At 34.4% G+C, this 11697-nt stretch overlaps 1 pseudogene; it reads left to right on the plus strand.

Annotated features, from left to right (window-relative positions):
- Positions 1 to 1134: 1134 nt before the first annotated feature.
- Positions 1135 to 1216, plus strand: LOC132504946 (U4 spliceosomal RNA; annotated as a pseudogene).
- The last annotated feature ends 10481 nt before the right edge of the window (positions 1217 to 11697 follow it).

The raw sequence follows: 11697 nt of genomic DNA on the forward strand, positions 1-11697 counted from the left end.
ACAAATCCTAAGAGAAATAAATGACTGAATTCCCTGATTACCTGAATGTATGGGAAAGCTTTCAGACTATAAATCAAAATGCAGAAGTAATAAATGAATAAAGTAATAAATGTGACTACAAATTTAAAAGTATATACTTTTACACTGCTAAAAATACCTCAAAGTCAAATATAAACAAAAAACCTGGGAGAAAATGTTTGCAAAATATATCAGACAAAAGACAAAATCCATTATATATAAAAATCAAGGATTTTTTTTTTAATTGAGAAAATAAGGAGTCCAGTTTCTAGTCAAAATGGAGTAAGAAGGATCAGAATATCCCCTCATTTGAAACAACTATGACAAAACATACGATACAATGACACTCAAGTTACTGGACAACAGACAGTGAAGGACAGCCCTCCCTAAAAGACTGGAAACAACTTAAGTGAGCCTGACAATTGTCCCAGGTGACATCCTGGAGAAAGTTTCTGGGGAAGAGTGAAGGAAAGAGAGCCTAGGCAAATACAATTGTCTCTCTGGTTGAAGAATGGAGCTGGGATCTAAGGAAACCTAGACAGCTTCACAGAGAAATTTTATAAGACAGAGTGCTGGAGAGGGAGAGCTGCACGTACCAGCAAGGAGAGGATGTCACAGATCTGAAGAGGGTCCCTATCAATATTCAGTTGAATACAGATTGCTCATTTGTATGAGGAAACTAAGGTCTTAGAAAGAATCACCTAAAAAGATTATAAGAAAAAGGGAACAGAGTTCATACAGGGCTTAGAAAAATTCCTGTTCTCACCAGCTTGAGTGAAAAAAAACAACTTGTAATTAATGGGGCCACAGCTAGAATAGTCAGAGTCTTGACTCAGTAGTAGGGAAAGATTATTAGTCCAAACACAGTTCTAGTTTCACCTAACAAAAAGTAAGACCCAAATGATCAAACTCTTTCCAAGTAATCTGATCATGTTCCAGATAAAACGGTAAAGGATATTTATAGAAAACAAAATTGCCCTTACACATAAAAAGATAAAATTCACAATGTCCAGAATCTAATTAAAAAATCACCAGGAATGCAAAAAAGTATGACACAAATTACAAAATGAAAATATATCCCTAAATGAGGAAGAAAAATCCATTAAAACTGACCCAAGCTTTGCGCAGTGGCAGTATCGTAGCCAATGAGGTTTATCCGAGGCGCGATTATTGCTAATTGAAAACTGACCCAGAAAATGATAGAATTAGTACTCGTTGAAAGTTATTATACATTCAAAAAGCTAGAGGAAAGACTGAACATGTTAAGGAGAGACATGGATAATATAAAAAACTCTCAAATCAAACATCTTGATATGAAAACAAAATGTCACAGATAAAAAAATACACTGGATGAGATTAATGATTGGTTAGACATTTACAGATAAGATTAGAGAACTTAAAGATGTAGCAATAGAAACACTCCAAAATGAAACACAGAAAAAAGAAGATGTCTGAAAACTATGGCCTCTGGGCTAAATCCAAACATGCCCACTTGTTTCCATATTGTTTATGACTATTTTACCAGTGTAAGAGTTGAGCAGTTTGTGATAAGGACTACAGGCCCACAAAGTCAAAAATATTTACTATCTGGCTCTTTACAGAAAAGTTTACAAACCCTTGTTCTAGCCAATGCAATAAGCATATATGATAATGAAAATAATGATGGGTATGATGATGGAGGTAGTAGCAGTATATTATTTGCTTAGGAAGAAATTAAATTTGTATTCACAGAAAACATAATAATTTATAGAAAATTTCACTGAATCTACTAAGAAGCTACCATAAGTGAACACATGAGTTTAGCAAAATTATTGGATAAAATATATAAAATTTAACTGCATATCTATAAACTGGCGATCAACAATCAGAAATTAAAATTATAAAAACAATACCATGTACACTTGCATTAATAATACAAAATATTTAGGAATAAAGCTGACAAAAATATGGTCAATAGCTATACACTGAAAACCACAAAACTTTGCTGAGAGGAACTAAAGAAGCCTTAAATGGCAGGGGGGAACTGACTACAAAGGGCCACAAGTGATTTTTTAGAGTAATGGAAATATTCTATTTCTGGATTATAGTGTTGGTTGCATGGCTATGTCAGAACTCATCACATTTGTACACTTTAAAAGGGTGAATTTTATCACATTTATAACTTAATAAGTTTGTCCCAAACAAATCCTATTTCTTTTAAAGTGCAAAAGACATGAATAATTAAAAATAAAAAATAAAATTAAACATGAATGATGTAAACTTATGGTAAGGGATACAAAAATTAAAACTATAGTGCAATGCAATTCCTCACCCATCAGATCAGCCAAAATTTAAAAATTAGGCAAAATTGGGAGATTGGGATTGACAAATACACACTAGTATATATAAAATAGATAACTAATAAGAACCTAGTGTATAGCACAGGGAAATCGACTCTATACTCTGTAATGGCTTATACAGGAAAAGAAACTTAAAAAAAGAAAAAAAAAAGAGTGGATATATATATATGTATAACTGATTCATTTTGTTGAAACTAACACAACATTGTAAATCAACTATACTCCAATAAAAATTTAAAAAAAAACGCTATAGGAAAACTGAGGCTCTCATACATCACTGATGGGAAGGCAATCATGAACAAATTTGGCAATAACTAACAAAACTATATGCTGTTTATTCTTCCTCATTGAAATTCCATTTCTAGGAATTTACCTTGAAGATACAACCACAACAATACAAAAATACATATGCATGGGATTATATATTATAGGATTGCTACTGAACAACACTGGAGACCATTAAATGTCCCAACACAGAACTTTGCTTGAATAAACCGTGGTACACGAGCATAAGTGTAAAAAGCAATGTGCAAATGAACACCCACACCCACCCACCCAAACTGTAAGAAAGAAGAAATAATGAAACATGCATAATTTGCTTACTTTAACAGATTGAAACTGAAGGACCATACTTCCAGGAACAATGTCATGAGGCAGTACTGCAATCCCCTCTGCAGAAAATAAATATAAAATTGGAAAATGTTATTTAAAATCAACACCTCAGGCACTAAGAAAAAGAACTAAAAATTCAGATAACAACTTGAGAAGTATTTATGCATGATAATTTGTTACTGTGTTGTGTAAGTACACAGAATTTTGGTATTCTTGCCCCATAATCCCACCCTCACTTAGAGCTGCAAAGCCTGCCGCTTTACCAGCCAGAGGTACTGAGTACCCTTTGAGGCAAGCATCAGGAGCTTCCAGTATTTTAAAAGGCAGATTTTGGAAATGAGAGACCTGAAGACTGACTGTGAAAATAAACTTACCACACAAGCCTCCCTGGCTGAAGGCTGACTAAAGTACCTACACCTAAGGAGACCCTAGAAGCCCAGTGAAAATTGAAAGCCTGGGGAGACTTGAGAATTTTCTGTCTCTTTGAATGTGTTCCTCAAGTCACACACACAACTCAGAGAGCAAGGGGTGGAAGCCTTAATTGCTTGAAGTATCTGACCTTAACCTTTGACTGACTTTAAAGTATGCAGGAAGGGGCTTCCCTGGTGGCACAGTGGTTGAGAGTCCGCCTGCCGATGCAGGGGACACGGGTTCATGCCCCAGTCCGGGAAGGTCCCACATGCCACGGAGCGGCTGGGCCCGTGATCCATGGCCGCTGAGCCTGTGCGTCCAGAGCCTGTGCTCTGCAATGGAAGAGGCCACAACAGCAAGAGGCCTGTGTACCACAAAAAAAAAAAAAAAAAAGTATGCAGGAAGAAGCTATGCTATTGGAAAAAGAAAGCAAAACGCAGAGATGGCATACTAGAGGGAGATAGATTTCACAGTATGAACACAGAAATTTTAATTGCCTATTAAACAACTAATTAAATGAAATGAATAAACAAATAAAAATACAGAAATTCTCAGTAAATCAAAATAGAATCAGAGGTTGCTGCATTGTATAGTCCACAATGTCCAGTTTTCCAATAATTATTAGCTGTGCAAAGAAATATGGAATATTCATGAACAATCAGGGGAAAGAAAAATAGAGCCAACAGGAATAACTCTGAATGTCTGAGTGTGCCCAGATGCTGGATTTAGCAGACAAAGGCTTCAAAGCAGCTTTTATATATATGTTCAAAACTTAAAGAAAAAGGAAGAATTATAAGATTATGTGCTAAGAATTAGTGAACAAATAGGGCATCTCATTAGAGAAATGGAAACTATGAAATAATCAAATGGAAATTTTAGAGTTGAAATACACAATCAAAATTCTCCAGATGGGTTTGACAGCAAATTTGAGATGTCAGAGAAAGACTCAATGAATTTCAAAGTAGACTAACAGTAATTGTCTAACATCAAAAACAGAAGAAAAATAGAAGAAAAATGAAAGAATCTCAGAGATGCGTGGCACATGTCAAGCATTCCACAGTAAGTGAAAGTGGAGTCCCAGAAGGAGAAGAAAAAGAGAAAGGAGCAGAAAAAATATTTGAAACAATGGCCAAGAACATCTCCAATTTGCTATAGAACAATAACTTTCAGATCCAAGAAACTTAACAAATCTCATGAAGGAAATCATACATAGATCCATCACAATCAAAGTGTTAAAAGTCAATACAATAACAAGACCAAGAGAAAATACAAAACATTTGGGGGCAATGAATAGTATTAATGATTGGCATTTCATCAGAAACAATGGAAGCCAGAAGAATGGTATATCAAAGGTATTGAAAGGAAAAAAAATTAGCTGTCAAGTAAGAATTTTATATCTGGTGAAACTACCTTGCAAAAACTAAGGTGTAAAAAAAGACGTTCCTAAGTAAAGAAAACCTGAATTTGTTGCTACCAGATTTGTGCTACTAGAAATGTTAGTGGAAGTCCTTGAGACTGAAGAAAAATGCACAAAAAGGTAATCTGGATTGACAAGAAGGAATAAAGACATTGGAAATAGTAAATATGGAGGTTAATATAAAAGTATACATACAGCATTTCCTTCTTTGACTTTCTTTAAAAGACATGGTTGTTTAAAACAAAAATTGTAAAATTATATTTTGAGATTGATACTGTATATACATGTAATACATATCACAATAACACACAAAAAACAGGAAATGAAACTATACTAATGCTGTTTTTATATCTAATGGAAGCAAATATGTATTTATTTGAAGTATACCGTTATAAACTAAAAATGCGTATTGTAATCCTTAGAGAAACTATTAAAAACGATATAAATAAGCACAACTAAAAATTCAATAGAGGAATTAGAATTGTATAATAAAACATTTTTACACAAAAGAAAGCAGTAAGGGAGGAACAGAGGAACAAACTTATGATACAAAATAAATATTAAGGTGGCAAAAAAGTCAATCATATCAATAAATACTGTTTATGGCTTAAATAACATAATAGAAAAGGCAAATATTGTTATAATAGGGTAAAAAAGAAAGCTCCAAGCATATGCTTTCTATAAGAGATTCAAATTAAAATCAGACACAATGGGGTTGAAAATAACAGAATGCAAACACAAATCACAGGAAAGATGAGCAATTATTCTTATATCAGAAAATATATGTTTAAAACAAGAAATATTAGTAGAGATAAAGATTGAGATTTTTATGATTATACAAAAGTCAATACAACAGGAAGATACAACAATTACAAATGTAAAAGTACCTAACAACTGAGCTTCAAAATACATGAAGCAAAAATTTAGAAAATTAAAAGAAAAATTAGAGAAACATTTATAGGTGGAGATATTAACATTTTCTTAGTAGCTGATAGAAAACATAGATAGAAAATCAGTAAGAATATAGAAGACCTGAAAACAATATCAACCTCCATGATCTAATTGACAATTGTAGAAAACTTCATCCAACAACACAAAAATATATATTCCTTTCAAACAGCCATGGAAAATTCACCAGGATAGAATGTATGCTGGATCATAAAATAAGTCTCAATAGATTTAAAAGGTCTGAAATCAAATATTACCAAAAGTGACTCACAAAGAAATTTAAAATTTTAATAGCTGTGTATCAAGTTAAGAAGACTGCAGGTTAAAGGTAAATATACACAACTCTATTTTATCAATTTTATTTCTATATACTAACCAAAAATTTCCTAAAATGAAATTAATACACAGATTCCATTCACAATAGCATAAAAGTTCATATTTAACAAAAAATGTATAAGACCTAGAAACTGAAAACAACACAACACTGCCACAAGAAATTAAAGAAGACCAAGATAAATGGAGAGAGATATCATGTCCATGAATTGGAAGACTTAATAAGTGCTAAGATGTCAAATTTCCTGAAATTTATTTATAGATTCTATAAATAAACCAAACAAATCCAAATTCCAGCAACCTTTTGCATAAATTGACAAATTGACTATAAAATTTTTGTAGAGATGCAAAGGATACAATATATCCAAAACAATTTTGAAAAAGAATAATAAAGTTAGAGGATCTACAACCTGATTCTAAGATTTACTATAAATCTACAGTAATCAAGACGATATGGGGACTTCCCTAGTGGCAGACTGGTTAAAAATCCGCCTTCCAATGCAGGGGACATGGATTCGATCCCTGATCTGGGAAGATCCCACATGCCGCAGAACAACTAAGCCCGTGCACCACAACTACTGAGCCTACACTCTAGAGCCTTGCGAGCCACAACTACTGCGCCCTCATGCCACAACTACTGAAGTCGGCATGCCTAGAGCCCATGCTCTGCAACAACAGAAGCCACCGCAATGAGAAGCATGCCCACTGCAATAGAGGAGCCCCCGCTCTCCGCAACTAGAGAAAGCCCGCGTGCAGCAACAAAGACCCAACGCAGCCAAAAATAAATAAATAAAATACATAAATTTATTTTAACAAAAGATATGGTATTGGTATATGGATTACACCAATACCATATCATCTTGACATAGATATATGTCATATATATACACACTTATTATATATACTTATACATCATTTACATATTATACATGTACATGTATGTATGCTGATTAGTGGAACATACAGAGTCAGAAAAGAAATCCATACAAGGTCAACTGATATTCTCCAAAGATGCCAGATAATTCATTGGTATTGGTTCACAACCTCAGGAGTTCCCCAGGTGATTTTGAAACTCGTCCTCAAACACAGAGGGCAAGAAGTGACCAAAGAAAGAGGAAGACCACAACAAATTGGTAGGTGGCAGGTTTAATAAACAAGGGAACTTACATATGAGGTTTGTCTTGGGTGGCAGCAAGATGAGTAGATCTCTGCACTCACCTTCCAGAATCTTAAAAGTTTATATAGAAGCCTTAACTGGGTTCAGTCATGTATACTGTCCAGATGGTCTCAACACCACCTTACTATCTCAAGGCTGTGTCCTTGAAAATGGCTCCCACTGTGAGAGTAGTGGGTGTGACATACATTCCAAGGAAAGAGCAGGGGGGAGGAACCAGCTCTTGGGTCATGTCTTCTCTATGATCTCTACCAACAATTAGGGAAAGGATAATTGTGGGTTTTTTCTTTCAATAAATGATATTAGAATAACTGTATACCCTTAAAGGATCAATAAAGGAATATCGACTAATGATTTATTTCATTCAGTGGATTATATTCCAGTACTTATTTATTTTTATGCATAAATTGTCCCTTATTTGGCCCTCTGGACCATTTCATGGCTCCTTTAATATAAGTGGTAAAGTTGGAATAATAAAAATTGTTTGGGCAAGACTCATTAATAGATTCCACATCTAAGGGAGGATTCTGATGAGAAAACAATAGACAAACGCAAAATAAGAAATATTTTATTTTAAAAACAAATATCAGTGTCTTAGAAAGACTAAAGAATACCACCAGATTAAAGGAGATTACAGGGACATGACATCTAAACGCAGTATGTAATCATGGAGAAGATCCTGTATTGCAGGTGGAAATATTATAAAAGGAAAATGGGTCCTAGCCACTGGGTAGCTGATAGGATTGAGATACAGATTATCAAAGTATCATATCAATGTTAAATTTTCACTGGGTAGCTGACAGGATTGAGATACAGATTATCAAAGTATCATATCAATGTTAAATTTTCTGAATTTCATAATTGTATTATGATTTTAAAAGAAATATACACAAAATATTATTAGAAACAAAAAGAAGTAAAGACACAGCTATAAAGCAAATATGCCAAAATGTTAAAAATTGATGAATATGAGTAAAGGATATACTGGAGTTTTTTGTAATATTATTCTTCTCATATTTTTCTAAGTTCAAAATTATTTCAAAATAAAAGTTAAAAAAGACCCCACAATAACCATATATAAGGTAACACAAAACTCAACGTATTTCAACAAACTGGGAGGCAAACTTTAGTTAAGGAAAGCCAATTTATGAAGAAAACAATCAAAACCAAAACTTATTTTTATTTAATGTAAGGAAATAGTAGGCTTATCTTAAGAAAACATGAGTAAAAATACAAATATAAGCCTCATGAGAAAGTAAACATTATATGAAAATAATTTTGCTCTTTTTATTTTCCAAAGGGTTGAGCACCAATCCATATGTGGGTAGATAAGATAAAGATAAATAAGTGCAGCCAAAAGACAGACTTCTTTTCTGTAAGTGCAAAATAGTCTGTTAAATTTTTAACCTTTGAAAAAACGTTTGTATGTGGAACATTCTCAAGTTACAGTTCATCCACTACACTGTGATAGAACACCGCCTCATCATATATCATTAAATTAAAAGATATGCACTTTACTAATTAATCTCAAAACCCATATGTTCTCTGGAATGGTTCGGAGTTAATACACAGGAATAATTAGTTTTTTAATGCATTTATACATACTTATGGTAATCTTACTTGTTGAAACCAAATATTTCAATCATGTCAATGCTCATACTTACTAACCAAAACATCTGAGTGTGGGCACAGAATTTAAAAAGAAAGTTTCCTAAAATTATGGAATAGAAATGGGATAAAAGAAAATGTCTCTTTCATCCTCTGTATTCAGATATTATAATTAAATTTAGAGTTGTGACTGGCACTTAGCAAATTAATGGGGTTTAGATATGTGAAATACAGTCCAAGGACATTTAACAAGGAAGTAGAGAAAACAAAAATGTACCCGTATTTTCAACTTCTGTCTAATGCTCCCTTCTCTATACTATACTTACTGTTGACTAAAGTTAAAAATACTATAGACAAAATTCTAACAGATATAGAAATGCTTCATAAATTATTTATATGAGTCCATGCATGTGTGTTTTTGTTTTAAGTCACAAAAGTATTTTATAATTTGATGAAACATTTATAATAGAATCTCTTGTGTTAAAAATCAGAGAAATAATTTTTAACATTTTTATCACAATAGCATAAAAAATTAAAATGAATTAAATATTACAAAATATTTACATTTCAGATTGTCATATTTACATGTTATTACATAAACCCCTAGAGTCATAGAGCAAGAGCATGTCCTTTAAGGTAGAGAAACATTTTCCATTTGAAAACCCAACTCTTAATGTGCTTTATTAGGCCCTAAGAGAGACTGAATATAGGGCACTAAATGACTTGAGACCAATGAAACTTATTATGAGCTAATATTAACAGATCTACCAAATAACAAGACATAGTAGAAAAACAGAATATGGTGAAAATGATTTATTTACTTGTAAATAAGCTCAAAGGCACGTCCAGTTTCCCTACCTCTGCAGCACTGATGCTTCTCCCCCAATTCACACCTTTGTTCTTCTCTGTGTTTCTTATAACCAACTAACATAAAATGAAAGGACTTAGGCCTGATTCACAAATGTGTTAGTGCCGTAAGTTGGTTGAAGCCAGAAATGGATGGTTGCTGCCCTTAAAGGGCAGTCCAGAAGGACTTGATTATAGACCTATGTGAAAGAGAAGTTGGTCTTATGTAGATATATAATAACTCTTGGGTAGTGGGATCAGCTTGGTTACTGGGTCAAGAAACTGGTCAAAGGACCAAAACTGCAAGATCTGGGGACAAGAAAGTCTGGGGAAGAAGCATATGGATCCATATATGGAAGAGTGTACAAGTGCATGCATCTTTATAACTCACATAATACCAACCATAGAAGATACACTTCAGAGAAGACAGAATGACCTGTCCTGACAATATCAGACAGATACTCTCATCAGCCACTCCAGTGATTTCACTGTGGGCCCATAAAAGGAGGGATTATGTTTGCAAAAGTGGTAGCTGCCGATGAGATAATAGCATAGATCTCCTCTCACTATGCGGATCCTGCTATTGATCTTACTGAATAAACAGCCTGCCAACATCTGAGACTGATTTTGAGTTCCTTTTATGGCACCATTTTTCAGGGAGGTCATCCAGCTATTTGGTGACAAATCAATTACATTATACACTTTCAACCTTGAAAGGGTCAGTGAAGCTCCCTCAGTAGAATTGATAAATACTCCAGATATGATACTCTGGATCATTCAACAATACAAATGACATGATCAGCCAAAATGAGCTGGCTAAAGATAATAAACTCTAGAATGAGTGCTGGAAAAGGGAGATGGAAAGTAATAATTGTAACCCAAGTACCATTTGTAGCTCAATCTTATAATTCTCTATAGCCTTTTAAAATGTATTGTAAATAGCTATTACCTTGAACAATTAGACTTGCACATCCCCTTCATTAGCAGAAGAAGTGAGGGCAACCTATTCTTATTCTATAAACCATAACTGGGTATCACTGAAGTATGGGAGAGGATCTGATTAGTCCATTGGGCAGACTGAATCACATCCAATTCATATGTCTCCTTTGGTTCACTTGGCTTTACCTGCCTCCTGATTCCTTAGGCATTTGGGCAATGGAGTACTCTAACTGCCATTGCTCTGACCTCATCTCTCAATATTCCTAAATATTGTAGGGTTTCCCAGAGTGAGGGCCAGTCTCTGACAGAGTATCAATTACCCCAGTGGAGCAGAAGCTCCGACAACTATGGCACCTAAGCCTAGACTGATCCCACCCACAGAGGCTTTGGCTCTTCCCACAAATTCCAGACTCAAATGAAGTGCCAAGCTCAAGGTTATGATTCTGCATTCCTCAGCAGCTGTCCAGGAGGTGCAGGCAACACAACCTGGAAGGGTGAGGGAACAAATGCCCTTTGGGCAGATTTTGACCAATGAGAGGCAATATATGCGAAGGAGCCATAGAATGAATTCCTCTCCCTTGCTCTCCAAAGGGTTATTCTGAGGCACAGTAGCCCCAGATGGCCTAGCCAGAGACATTGCTTGATTGAGTACACAGCTGTGTTTATGAAACTGTAGCCACCTTAGTAATATACCAACATTTGTTTTACTCTTATGCCTCATTTCCTTTTCCTTTCACTATTGCTGCTCTGCGTTTGTACTCCTCAATAAAGCATCACATAGGTTCTGCTTTTGAGAACCCAAGCTAAGACATAATAGCATAAAATAAGATTTCTTTATTCTACACTTCCAAGAAATTATATAGGCAAAAGTGAAGTGACTATCCTACCACAGCTTTAGGATTACAGATGATTCTAGTTATTTATTGCTACAGAACAAAGACTCCAAAACTTGATGGCTTAAAGAATGAATTACTACTCTCACGGGTCTGTCAGTTGACTGAATTCAGCTGGGAGATTTTCACTTGGGGTTTCTCATGCGGTCACAGTCAGAT

Source organism: Lagenorhynchus albirostris, chromosome 1, assembly GCF_949774975.1.
Source record: "Lagenorhynchus albirostris chromosome 1, mLagAlb1.1, whole genome shotgun sequence".
Taxonomy (NCBI): Eukaryota; Metazoa; Chordata; class Mammalia; order Artiodactyla; family Delphinidae; genus Lagenorhynchus; species Lagenorhynchus albirostris.